Raw genomic sequence first — 14980 nt, 5'->3', positions numbered from 1 at the left:
TATTATACATTCTCTAGAATATAATTAAAATTCTAAATATTCATAATAACCCAAGACACTTTTTACATGGGAAATGAGAAATGAAAGATGATAACATATAACCTCAAATCTGTAAATCTGTAGCCCAATTTCCCAAAACCAATCAAAACAAAAACACTAAAATGGAAAGTGCTCTCAGGAGGACTTTCATAAATGAAAATATATTTTTTTTAGTAATGAATCTGATTTCTTTTTATTATACATTCTCTAGAATATAATTAAAATTCTAAATATTCATAATAACCCAAGACACTTTTTACATGGGAAATGAGAAATGAAAGATGATAACATATAACCTCAAATCTGTAAATCTGTAGCCCAATTTCCCAAAACCACTCAAAACAAAAACACTAAAATGGAAAGTGCTCTCAGGAGGACTTTCATAAATGAAAATATATTTTTTTAAGTAATGAATCTGATTTCTTTTTATTATACATTCTCTAGAATATAATTAAAATTCTAAATATTCATAATAACCCAAGACACTTTTTACATGGGAAATGAGAAATGAAAGATGATAACATATAACCTCAAATCTGTAAATCTGTAGCCCAATTTCCCAAAACCAATCAAAACAAAAACACTAAAATGGAAAGTGCTCTCAGGAGGACTTTCATAAATGAAAATATATTTTTTTTAGTAATGAATCTGATTTCTTTTTATTATACATTCTCTAGAATATAATTAAAATTCTAAATATTCATAATAACCCAAGACACTTTTTACATGGGAAATGAGAAATGAAAGATGATAACATATAACCTCAAATCTGTAAATCTGTAGCCCAATTTCCCAAAACCAATCAAAACAAAAACACTAAAATGGAAAGTGCTCTCGGGAGGACTTTCATAAATGAAAATATATTTTTTAGTAATGAATGCGATTTCTTTTTATTATACATTCTCTAGAATATAATTAAAATTCTAAATATTCATAATAACCCAAGACACTTTTTACATGGGAAATGAGAAATGAAAGATGATAACATATAACCTCAAATCAGAATGCGTAGCCCAATTTCCCAAAACCAATCAAAACAAAAACACTAAAATGGAAAGTGCTCTCAGGAGGACTTTCATAAATGAAAATATATTTTTTTTAGTAATGAATCTGATTTCTTTTTAATATAATTAAAAAGGAACAAAAGAAACATTAAAATTCTAAATATCTATGTTTATAAAAAATAATAGAACAACCGCTAAGCCACATAATAACCCAAGATTATAAATAAGTTGGACAAAAATAAAATTATAAAATTCATCTCTCCAATTTGGGTGCTGAAAAAATCTAGAAGCAACACAAATATTATCAAAAACTGTTACAAAAATCAAATATCTTTTTCAAAAATTGTCTATTCATTAATTTATAAGCAACCAAACACACATAATAATCAAAGAGAGAGTTTATGAGCAGAGTTAATCAACGAAATTTGGTTGATGGTTCTATTATCTATTTTGATATTTCTATTCAACACGAGTCACAATTGCTATATAAAAAAATATATATTTAATTAAATTAAATAAGCTATATAAATGTAGGTAATAATTAAAAAATTATTACATAATTGGTTTTTATATAAATAAAATTAAATTAAATTTATTTTTTAATTAAAATTAAATAATAAATTATAGAAATAAATTTTAGTGGCCTTTTAGGAAAATGTCACCAGTATAAGTTTTGGCATTTTCAAAATGACACTAAATTATTTTTTAAATATTAAACAAATATATAGTAAATATTATAGTGACATTTTAAATTACCACAATTTATATTTAGGTGACATTTTAAGATGCCACTAAAAAATTAATTAGTTACACTTGTATTTTTAGTCACATTGGTATAGCTTACAATTTATACAAATGCCACTAAAATATAAAATGTCACTAAATATTAGTAATAGTGGCATTTTAAAATATTACTGATTGGGGTTTTTGGTGTAGTGACTCACTTCCTTTATTAATTCCATCATTAATTATTAATAATTAATAATGCAAATATTGCAATTAAAGTGTAACAAAACCATATCGTGAGAGTTTAGTGATGACTAATGAGTACCATTAGTTAATTCCATAAGAGATTTTTACACAAAATGACTATTTTGACCAATTTTTAACATTTATATTATCCTTTCTAATTTTTAACATTTTTACTTTTTAAAATTTTCTTTAATACTTTTTAAAAGTTTTATAATTACATATTTACCTTTTGTTCTTCTTCCTCATATCTAACCTCATTCAGATCTAGGTTCAACAAATCATCTCTTACTCTCTCATCAAGCTTATCGAGCTTTCACGGTCGTCTTCGCACAATCACCATATGTAGCTTCTCGTCATCACGCAAAGCCTCTTCTCAAGCCACCATTGTCGTTCAATTGATGTTTGTAAGGTCTTCTTCTTCTTCTTCTTCTTCTTCTTCTTCTTCTTCTTCTCATTTTGCTAAAATTACAAAAATAAAAGTTTGGATTTGATAGTTTTTATAAGAGTTTGTTGTTTATTTGCTTATGTATTATTGATTTTTCTATTTTTCTTACAGATTTTAGAAATTTTGTTCTTATTCTGTTAGTTGAGTTCTTATATATATATACATATAAAAGTACACTTGCTAGGTGTTTGATGAAATGCCCAAAAGAATTCTTTACTAGCTTAAAGAATAAGGCACATTCAAATATAATTTTATTTCAATTTTAAGTTAGCATTTTCGTGGTATTGTTTAGATATTACTTTTGTTGATCTATATTTTATCTTTTTTATGAATCAAAAATTTTATCTAAATATTTTAATGGTTACGTTGATTTAACGTTGTTTATAAGTTGTTTTATAGTTGTTTCATCTTTTAATTTTTTTATTGTTGCTGTTTCACCAAGTCATCCATTGAAGAGGCTTTTCAGGGAAAAATGTGAGGTAATAATGATGAAGTTGTATTAGTTTTTGTTGTCTTTATCTAGTTTCAAAGACTTGTTTTGCTATGTTTATATTTTTTTTTTTGATGTATTTAGTTACAAGAATTGTTCAACCTTAAATAGTTTATGTCTCTCATTTTTTTTCTGTTTCTAATTAGTTATTTTTTAGTTTTAATTTAGTTATTATACGATTCTTATTCTAAGGTTCTTAAGTTTTTTTTAAAAAACTAGATCATTAGGCTACGTACATTTATCAATTGTATTTGAATTATAATTGGAATTGTTTTAGTTGCATGTTTATTAAATTTTATAAATTACATTATTTTTTAGTTGTTATATTGTTGTTTTAATGTTGTTCGGTACATGATATATTGTAGTATTATATAGCTATTAATCGTATTTTTATTGGTTCATTGTTTTATTAATTTTGTCATCCTAATATTTTTAGGTGCATGATAAGACCTCTGACGTTGTTGACAAGTTGAAGCTTTCAAAGAAAAATATTGTCAAGGTTTATAATTTGCTTTTTTAATTTGTCTTGTTTGAAATGTTCTCTGATTGTTGTTCATTCATTTGAAAAAAAAATAATAGCAGAAAGTTGTTTTATAGTTTGTTTAATGTTGTTTTGATGTTGTTTTAACTGTTGCAGGACTTGATTTTTAGTGATGATGAACTTCAAAGTTGATCAGAATAGACTTGTTGTTCATTTCTATTCCTTTAGTAGAATGAAGTGAGTTGCAAACATTGAAAGTGTACAAGAAAATGTTTCAAAATCTTTTAAGAAAGTTGAAGCCACTGTACATGAATTAATGATTGAGCAGTGTATTTGGAGTTATTTTATGATGCCTATTTATATATTCTGTTACAGTGGAGTTATTATATATTTATTTATTTATTGTTATTTAGTTGTTCAATTAAGAAAAACTAAATATATATATATATGTTTAATTTTACATGGAAACATATATAAAGATTGTTGTTGTGTTATTTTTCTAAGATTATTTATGTTTTTCAAGTTAACACCACATGTTGATGTCTAATAACTTTTCATATTAGAATAGGGTTGTTATCTAATTATTTGCTCGTTGTTATTTAGTTGTTTAACTACGTAAAAATATTAAATGAATATATGTTTACTTTTTTATGGGTATATAATTTTTTTAAGTTAATGCACTAGTATCTTGTAGTTTCTTTTACTTTTTTCTTAAAGTTTATTTATCAGTAATTTTTGAATTTCTTTTGAGTTAATGCAATGCGTTGTTAATTAATTAATTTACGTATTAATATGAAGTTGTTATCTAGTTATTTTATTTTTTCATGTATAATTGTTCAATCAAGAGAAAAATAGTTTATGTTTTACTTTTTCATGGTTCATACTTTTTGTTGTTTGTTGGTTTCTTTCATATTTTATACACTATTAGTTGATGTACAATTGATTTTTATGTTAAAATAGAATTGTTATTATGTTGTTTATTCGTTGCTATTAGGTTGTTTAACAAAAAGAAAAATGAATATATATTTATCTTTTTAATGTGTAGATATATTTTTAAGTTGGTGTACAATGTACGTAGTTGTTTTTAAATTTATTTTATAGATTATTTGTGTATTTTTTTTCTTAGATCTAATGTAATTTATGAAGTTGTTTTCATGTCTATTTAACTTGCATATTATAATAAGTTGTTATGCAGTTATTTATTGGTTGTTATTTAGTTATTCAACCAAATAAAAATTAATATATACACATGTTTATTTTATTTTATACATTAGTGATGTTTTTTACTTTTTTAGAGTTATTTTTATGCCTATGTAATTTGCATATTGTAGTGGAGTTTATGCAGTTGTTTTTTTTTGTCATTATTTAGTTGTTTAACTAAGAAAAATAAATTTATATATATATATATATATTTTTATTTGAGTGTTGTTTTTATTTTATTTTTTAAGTTGGCGTAAGTGTTGATGCTCAATTAATTTTTATATTAAAATAAAATTGTTATCGTGTTGTTTATTCGTTGCTATTAAGTTATTTCAGTATTGTATTTTTTGAAGTTTTTGTCTTATAAATTTATTTTTGTTTGCATAATATGATAAACTTTAATTGATTTATATGCTATGGTTGAGTTGTTTTCTAGTTGTTTTTGTGTTGTTGTTTAGTTGTTTTGCACTGAGAAAAGAAGCCTTATACGTTAAAATTTATTTTGTCCGTATTCGCCACGTGGCAAACACTGCTGCGTTCTGACGCTACAGTTTGTGAGCGTCAGGCAAGTCTGAATGCTTTGTCCCTCACTCGCGTGTGAGTCTCACTCGCCCACATAGCCACATGTGTGCCACACATCTCCTTGCGCATCTGGGGGAGTTTTTCAAGTGTATTTTTGTAAATAAGAAACTTTAAAAATAGTATATTTGAAATTAATAAACAATATAAATGTTTATTTTTGCTTATTATAGTATAAATGTTTATTTAAGGTAATTTTAACCCAAAATAGAAAAAATCCCATTCCATAATCACTAATCAATTTTAATTGATCATTGTGTGTATTATTATTGCTTATATACTATATATACATCTCAACTTAATCAATACATTGTACATATATAAATATACACTATATTTACATATACCGACTCTGCTTTCTCATATTTCCTTCGCACTACTAATAAATTATTATTACAAAAATTACTTTCTGTTAGAAAATTTGAACATTGAATAATGACAATGTAAGAATTAAATATAGGGTGATTCTACAATGCACCCCCTTAAAAGGGATGTACTGGTGCACCCTTAACTTGTTTCGGCATCCAGAAAAACTTTTTAGTCTGATTTTTTTTCATATTCATGTACGTTATAACTATTTAAGATATCCTACAAAATTTTGAAAAATTCGGAATAATTTAAAATATAGAAAACAATGTTCAAACAGTCTATTTTACACGCGTATAAAATAAAATAGTCACGCGTACAACACACTGTTTGAACATAATTTTCGACATGTCAAACTTTTTCAAATTTCTTAAAATTTTGCAGGATGTCTTAAATAACTATAATGTACATGATCATGAGAAAAAATTTGATTAAAAAATTATTTCGGATGCTAAAACAGATAGGGGTGCATCAATATATCCATTTTAAGGGTGTGCATTGTAGAATTTTCCTTAAATATATATATATATGTTATAGGAAAATTCTATAATCGCACCCCCTTAAAATGGATATATTGATACACCTCTATCTGTTTTAGCATCCGAAATAATTTTTTAGTCAAATTTTTTCTCATGGTCATGCATGTTATAGTTATTTAAGACATCCTGCAAAATTTTAAGAAATTTAAAAAAGTTTAACACGCCGAAAACTATGTTCAAACAGTGTATTGCACGCGTGACTATTTTATTTTATACGCGTGTAAAATCGACTGTTTGAACATTATTTTCTGTATTGTAAATTATTCCGAATTTTCCAAAAATTTGTAGGATATCTTAAATAGCTATAACGTACGTGAATATGAAAAAAAATTAGATTAAATTTTTTTTCTGAATGCCGAAATAAGTTAAAAGGTGCATCAATACATCTCGGGGGTGTATTGTAAAATCACCCTAAGTTATAAATTAAATATATGATGCTCTGAGCTTTTATATTTCTTTTGTCCACCGAGAGAAATTTTTTTATTTTTTTTTATTTGTTCTTCAATAATTAATTACTTTTATATATAAAAAAAAAATAAGTATTTAATTATTATATATAAAATTAATTAATGATGCATTAATTAATATTATATATTTTGTATATGTTGTCTTTAATTTATATATCTATCCAGCAATGTTAGTCAATTCCTAATTGATTAGGAATACATTTAAAGCATTTTAATTAATGCTCACTTTTACTATTGTTTTTCTTTTAAAAAAAAAACTAAAAAAAAATAATATTTCAAAAAAATTATGATATACCTACGTAATAATATTTAAAGCTTCACAATGTATATAAACATATATACACTCTTTATGAAAGTAGGTAGAGAGGAGAGAGGAGTGTATATAAGTTATAGGAGTTTGTATTGGGAAAACTACAAGAAACCACTCATTCGCCTACTTATATACACTCATTCGAACCAGTTACAAACTCATTCGCCTACTTATATACACTCATTCGAACCAGTTACAAACTCATTCGCCTACTTATATACACTCATTCGAACCAGTTACAAACTCATTCGCCTACTTATATACACTCATTCGAACCAGTTACAAACTCATTCGCCTACTTATATACACTCATTCGAACCAGTTACAAACTCATTCGCCTACTTATATACACTCATTCGAACCAGTTACAAACTCATTCGCCTACTTATATACACTCCTCTAACTCATTCGAACCAGTAAATACAAACTCATTCGCCTACTTATATACACTCCTCTAACTCATTCGAACCTGCATACCTCCACAGCTCTAACGCGACGATCACCAATATGAGTCGATCTTCATTCTCTGATTTAAAGAGAAGTCTAAGCATGACTAGAACTTCATTTTCTGATCTAAGGAGGAGGACTCTAAGTACAAGGAGGTCATCCTTTTCTGATGATGTACCAACAACTGTAAGTACAAGGAGGTCGTCCTTCTCCGATGTACCAACAAGGAGGTCGTCTTTCTCCGATATGCCAAGATCTCAAAGTATGAGATATGCAGCGACATCACCAAAGTTTACTGATGTTCAAAGGCCAAGAGGCCAAAAGAAGAAAGGCGCTCTAAAAGAAATGAAAGGAGCTCTTAATAAGATCTTCAAAGGTCTTTTTAAGAGTAAAAAAAAAACACCTTTCCGAGAATGCGGAGACGGGAATTCCAAGAGCGCCCGCAAATTCAGAGGCAAGTGATCACGATCCTATCCCCGATAATATAACGGAAGAAGAAGAGAGTTTCGTTACACCTAGGAATAGCTTTGAATTTGTTATTCCTAGGAATCTTGAGATTGAAGAGCATCCATTTTGGAAAAAAATGTAATAATAAATATTTTATTATAATATATATATATATATTTATGTTTCTGTTATAAATTTTATTAAAATATATATATATTTATGTTTCTTTTTTTTTTTGCTTTCTGAAACAGTGTTCATTTATGCATTATCAATAAAGATTTATTTATTTTGGTTCTAATTCCTTTTTTTAATTTTTTTTTTTTGTGATTTTCTTGCAAATTTGGTGGAGCCGCTAAAAAGAAGAAATGATAATTCTTTGTTCAAGTTATATGTGGGTTACCATTACAATCCAAGTTCTTTTGAAATGAGATAGACTTTATTTTGAATATTTATCTATTAAAGTGATTTTAACTCTAGAAATTATAAAATGCAGCCTTTATGTTTGGTTTTATATTTGTGTAAGCAGAGTTTTCCTTAGTTTTATATTTGACTGGCATGAGTCAACATAGTATTCATTAATTTATAAGCAACCAAACACACATAATAATCAAAGAGAGAGTTTATGAGCAGAGTTAATTAACAGACCAATAAATGCACCATAACAATTAAAGAGTGTAGAAAGAGGGTAAATTAACAAAAAATTAAACACAAATCATATAGGACAATTAATAATGACAAAACAACACTAACACGCTTCTAATTAGCAAACCACACTATCATTTCAACAAAAGGAAGAAAGAAAAATTAGCAAAACCCCACACAATTAAATTCTAATATTAATAATATATAATACTGTTTATATATATAAGTACCAATTCCAACCATATCATGAGTACAATGTTAACTTCAATACCTGGTAGCATAAGAAAAAGAATGAAACATTAATGACTCTACACCAAAAATCACAATTAGTGACATTTTTTTAAAAAAATGTCACAATAATGATATTTTAATGACATTTGTTAAAAAACGTAAGAATAAATGACATTTGAATTAGTGACTTTTTTTTTGAAAATGTAACTATTGATATATTTTAGTGACATTTTGTAAAAAGTGTCATTAATTGGTCAATATTTAAATTTAGTAACATTTTTAAAAATGTCACTAGAATAAATTAATAGTGGCATTTATAAAAATGACATCAAATATTAGATATAGTGACATTTTAAATTGCCATCTAATTAAGTACTTTTAGTGACATTTCAAAAGTGTTACTAGTAAAAAAAAGTTAGTGGAATTTTTAATTTTAATTTATTTTTTGAAGTTATATTTATTATACAAATTTATAAAAAAAAAAAATATTTAAATCTAATTAATTTTTTAGACGTAGATAAAAAAACTTAATAAATAAGCATCGTATCATAATAAAAAAAATTTAATAAATAAAATTGATCTCCATAACAAAAGAATTAAAATAAATAAAATTTATAAGCAAAGTATTATTAATAATAATAAAATAATAAAATAATAATAATAATAGTAATACTGGAATTTAGGTTAACTTTTACAAAAATACTGTCACATGGAAATTTTTACAAAAATACTGTGTTTTTATAAAACACCAGTAAAACACAAAGCAGAACAACTCAAAACAACAGTAGAACACCAGTAAAACACCAGTACAACACCAGTGAAAACTTAACATAGTATACTGCAGTATGAAACTTATAAAAAAACACAGTAAAAAAGTAAAAAATACCGCCTAGCAGTATTTTTGTAAAAAAATGACAAAAGTTAGTATACTATGTAAATTTCCCTTTTTTTTTATCAGTTAACCAAAAATAATCTTATTTTAAATTCAATTGAAATTTTATAACTCAATTACTGATTATACCCTCACATAAGGTACTGTTTAGTGAGGTGAGGAAAGTTTTTTCATTACGTAAGGGTATAATCGGAATATAAAGGGTATAAATTAAAGGGATATTTTATTTACACCCAAAAATTTCTAAAGAAACCCCATTTTAATAATTTTTATTTTATATAAAATTTATATCTTTAGTTTTATTAAGTTTTTTTAACTTTTTTTTTTCAATTTATATTTTTAAAAAATATACCTATCAAACAAAAATAAATTATATTTTAAATATTATGACAAAAAAATTAAAATAAAAAATTAAATGAAATTTTTTTAGAAAAAAAAAAAAAATATATACATAAGTTAGAAAAATTATGAAAATAAAATCATAATAAATATTGAAATTAACATAAAATAGTGTGAGGAAAAAATATTTTAAAAAATATTAAGAGTAATTTTTTAAAAAATTGTTTAAGTTTATATTTTTTTAATAATAGCTGTATTTATAATATTATGGGGTTCAAATAGAACTCCCCAAAATAAATATATAGAAAATAAAAGTAAAAATGAAATTGATTAACAAAAAAAGGTATAGGGAGTAATTTCTACCAGAAAAAAACTTAGAAGAAAGAAACAAGTGAAGCCCACAAAGACGATATAGTGACCCATGAACCCAAAGTCACCGAGTTGGCCCGACCGGACCCCTCAACAGCCCAGGCACCAAGGACAAATGAGAGGTTTAATTTTTATTTGTATTTGTTTTTGAATTAAAATGGCTATTTTCAAAATTTAGTATAACAAACAGAAAATGGATAAAATGTATCTTATAGTGCTGTAAATATAGGTGGGATTTTTTGACACGGCACGAAGTCAGCACGAGCCCAAGAGGTACGAGAACAACCCGACACGAAAAAAAAAATATGCGCTTAAGTACGACACGACACAACACGACATGAAAAAATATAGGCTTAGACATGACAGGGCACGAAAAAATATGAATTTAGACACGACACGGAACGAAAAACCCGAAAATACGGCACATAAATACGAATAAATTAGCTCGAAAGCACAGCACAGTAAAATGTCCAATAATTTGATAATAATAACAATGATGAATATTTATTTATCAATTAAAATGGTAGTAATATTTAAATTAGTGACAACTTGTATCTAAAAACTATATTTTAGTCACAAGATAACTTTTTGTTGTGACTAAAAGTCACATTTAGTCACAAAAAGTTTATGTTGTAACTAAAAGTTTATCACTAAGAGTAGCTATTTTTTGTAGCATAATGAAATAAAATTAAGATATATTTTCTAGACAAAATTCTTGATCTTAGGGGGAAAAGAAGCTTCTGAAGAAAATTCTACTACTATGATGGCCCTGAAGAAGAAAAATATAATAACTCAAAATTATATATTTTTACCAATTTTAATAAATAAGTTTTTGACAATAAATTTTTCATTCTTCCATTTAAATTATTTTCAAATCTAAAATATATTTACAAAATCAAAAATTAAAAAAAGATAAAAAAAAAAAATAATCTTGCATGTTAGAATTATTAATCTCACACTGCTATCTCACATAAATGGAATTTAACTGGATTAGTTATCTCGTCTTTCAGCATGGCCTAACACTGAATTAGTGACATTATTCAATCTAGTCCAACCCAATTATGTCAATCGAACCCTAATAAATTTTTATCATATGTGTAGAAAAGTTTGTCACTAAGAGTAGCTGTGTTTTTATAGTGGAATGAAATAAAATTAAGACATATTTTCTAGATAAAATTCTCAATCTTAGGGGGAAGAGAAGCTTCTGAAGAAAATTCTACCAGTATGATGGCCCTGAAGAAGAAAAATATAATAACTCAAAATTATATATTTTTACCAATGTTAATAAATAAGTTTTTGACAATAAATTTTTTATTCTTCCATTTAAATTATTTTCAAATATAAAATATATTTACAAAATTAAAAAAAAAAAGATTAAAAAAATAAATAATCTTGCATGTTAGAATTATTTATCTCAAACTGTTAGATGGGATAAACAATCTCACATAAATTAATTTAAGTGAAATAAGTCATTTATGGAAATAGAGTGAGCCCACCTCTACTCTGTCTCATGTAATAACTAAACCAATAATAAATAAAGGAATTAATATTTTTTTTTCTTTTTTTAAATAATAATAATAATAATTAAATTTAAAATAAAAAATAATAAAAAAGAGTGACCTTGGGAAGGTCAATTGTCCCATCCTTTCCGTCTAAAACTTGACAGAAACCCCTAGGATGATGTCAATTGTCCCATTCTTTATTTTCTTTAATCCCGTTAAGTAACACCTTTTATTACCATTATTATTATTATTATTATAATTATTATTATGAGTAAATACTTAAATTAACCTAATAAATAAGTATTTAAATTTAATTTTTTGTGGTAATAATACTTAAGTTATAATTTTGGAACTTCTATAAGTACCTAATTAAATAAATTGTTACGTGAAAATTCTTGATTGGTCCAAGTCATTAAATTTTTATTATTTAAAAAAAAAATTAGTTCAAATATACCAATAAAAAAATGACAAGTAGATATAATAGCTTAACATTTAACAGTTAGGTACCTACAGAGTTCCAGAAATATAACTTAGGTATTATTACCGCTAAAAATTAAACTTAGGTATTTATTTACAACTGAGAGTTAAATTTAAGTATTTATGCTGCAAATTACTCTATTATTATTTCGGCTAAACCCTCAATTATCATTCTTGTATTTTACTCTCTAAATTTAAATTTTAGTAGTAAAATTTTTCAAAAAATTGAATTATCAATAAATTTAAAGTGATGATATCTATTTTTATAGGTAATTACCAACATGAATTACTTATATATATATTATATATTTACATTAGTATACCTAATATTATTATTTAATTTTTTTATCTTTATAATTTTATTTAATTTTGAAATAATTTTCAAATAGTAATATTAGGTGTACCCACTAACACTAATGTGGGGGCTATAGCTCCCACTAACAAAAATATCACCTTTTAAAAAATTAAATATAATTTTTATTTAATTAGATAATTATAGATTAAAATAATAGAAAAACCCTATCTAATAATTACCCAATTACTTCCAAATTACACACCCTAAGTTTTTTTTTCTCAATAAATAAATACATAAAACAATAAGTTTGCTATTCTTTATTAAAAAATATTAAGTTTTCTAATGTACCTTGTATTGGATTGATATTTTATTTATTATTTATTTAAATTAAAAGGGGTCTTATGTAATTCCTCAGTTGAAAATGAAAGATGTAATCCCTCATTCATTTTTAGCCATCCAAATAAAACTAATAGTTATCTGACCATTGATCAATTTAGAATAGATATATAGGGACATTTACTATTTCAAAACAGGCAACCGAAATCACCAGTACATATTAAATATATATTTTTTTATTTCTTTCTTACTTTCTTCCTCTTCTGATTATTCAATAACAATAGTATCTTATAAATTTAGAATAAAATAATGATCATCACTTTCTCATTTTGTTGGTTATATGTTATTAATAACGAATTAATAGTTAAGTCTCGTATATTTTGTTAACATTTTTGAATTTATCAAACCAAACACTAGGATATTATATTTTTTATTTTAAAAATATTTAAGTGGTGTTTGATAACACTTTTTTAATCAATTTTTTATTTTTAAAATTAAAAAAGTAAAAATATTTTTTAAACACATGTTCTATAAAACTGCTTTTATTTTTTAATTTTTTAATTAAGAATCAAAATTTTTTAAAAAAAAAAAATCATTTTTAAATAGTTTTTTTTTCTTAATTAATATTTTGAACTCCGATCAGACCCGGATCCAAATTCTCCCCACAGCCCTAGCATTGAACCTGACCTCTAACCCGAATCCAAATCCGACTACAAACTTAGACCCGTCTCAAATAAAATAAAAAAAAAATTAACTTTATAAAACACACTTTTATTTTCTGTTTTTAAAATTGAAAAACAAAAGTGGTTACAGATGTCATTTTTATTTTTCAAAAACAAAATTTTTAAAAATAAAAATTTTACTTTCATTTTGTAATTAAAAAATTAAAATGTTACCAAATGCAACCTTAGAAAATCACTTTTAGGTTATTTTTAGGGATTTGTAACATGATTGATTATAGAGAAGTTTTTCATCTTTATTACTCTCACCTATTTACAAAAATATGTGAATTATATTTTTTCTTCAATTTTTATGGTAAAAAAAATGAACAATTATAGGGGAAAAATTATAATCAAATCTAAATATTGATGAGAAAAATATGAGCAAATTTAAATATTTGTAAAAATAATTAAATAAATTATATTAATATTCCAAAATTTTATTGAAGCATCCCAATTTTGTGTTTTTTTTTTAACATAATATGTATATATTTTTAGTTTAAAAGAAAAAGTATACTTGCTTTTTTTATTATTTTCTAAAAAATTATATTCAGTTATACTTACACTGACGTGATAATTAGCAATGTGGTTCACTTACACTTGGCTAAGTGGAATGTTATTTTCAAGGCATTAACAAACTAAACTTGGATCAGATATATAAGATTTACATTGGACTGAACCGATATTGAAAGTAGAAAAAATATCATAAACTTAGCTTCATATCTTTTCCAAATCAATATTTGTAACACCCTACTAGTTTAGGCGTGCTATCGTGATTTTAACATAATTCTGCAGCTCGTTGCTAATCAATGAGTTTATTGAAAATTGTGAATATTTAAAACCTTATTTAAATACTTATAAATACCAAAATAAATAACATATATATAACCAAGATCCCGAGTATAAAATATTTACAACCGTTTCTGGTATTTAATACAAAAGTTGCCACATAACGACTATACAAAATATGTCTAGTTGTCCCAAAGATCGTACGCTCCAAGTCTAACTGCCTCGACATGCACAATCTTCATCTGCTCGCTTTCACGACTGCTCAACCTTAGCCTTGCCCTTACCTACACATGCAAATAATATCTGTGAGTCGACAGACTGAGTAAGAAAAGCATAATCAATAACATAACTATAACTCAAATTATAAGCAAGCGCCAATACACCCAACCATAACCCTATTCCAGTGCCCAACACGCATCGAGTCTAGCTAAAACGTTCGTACGATAATACTATCAACCTACACTCGGTATGCTAGTCATACTCTAGTCGTACCGATGCGATAGCGTCGATCGGTATCTAAGCCAAACATACATCTATCAGCATCCAATATAAATCTACGTATATTGATACCGCTATCGATGTAATCTAACAGGCTTAATAAAC

At 25.3% G+C, this 14980-nt stretch overlaps 1 long non-coding RNA gene across 1 annotated transcript; it reads left to right on the top strand.

Moving 5' to 3' along the window:
* Positions 1–2167: 2167 nt before the first annotated feature.
* Positions 2168–3891, top strand: LOC133039016 (uncharacterized). The gene is made up of 2 exons (XR_009688562.1): positions 2168–3449; positions 3588–3891. It is a non-coding gene; the product is annotated as an uncharacterized LOC133039016 (long non-coding RNA).
* Positions 3892–14980: the final 11089 nt, after the last annotated feature.

Source organism: Cannabis sativa, chromosome 6, assembly GCF_029168945.1.
Source record: "Cannabis sativa cultivar Pink pepper isolate KNU-18-1 chromosome 6, ASM2916894v1, whole genome shotgun sequence".
In the NCBI taxonomy this organism is placed as follows: domain Eukaryota; kingdom Viridiplantae; phylum Streptophyta; class Magnoliopsida; order Rosales; family Cannabaceae; genus Cannabis; species Cannabis sativa.
This window is presented reverse-complemented; position numbering and strand designations above follow the sequence as displayed.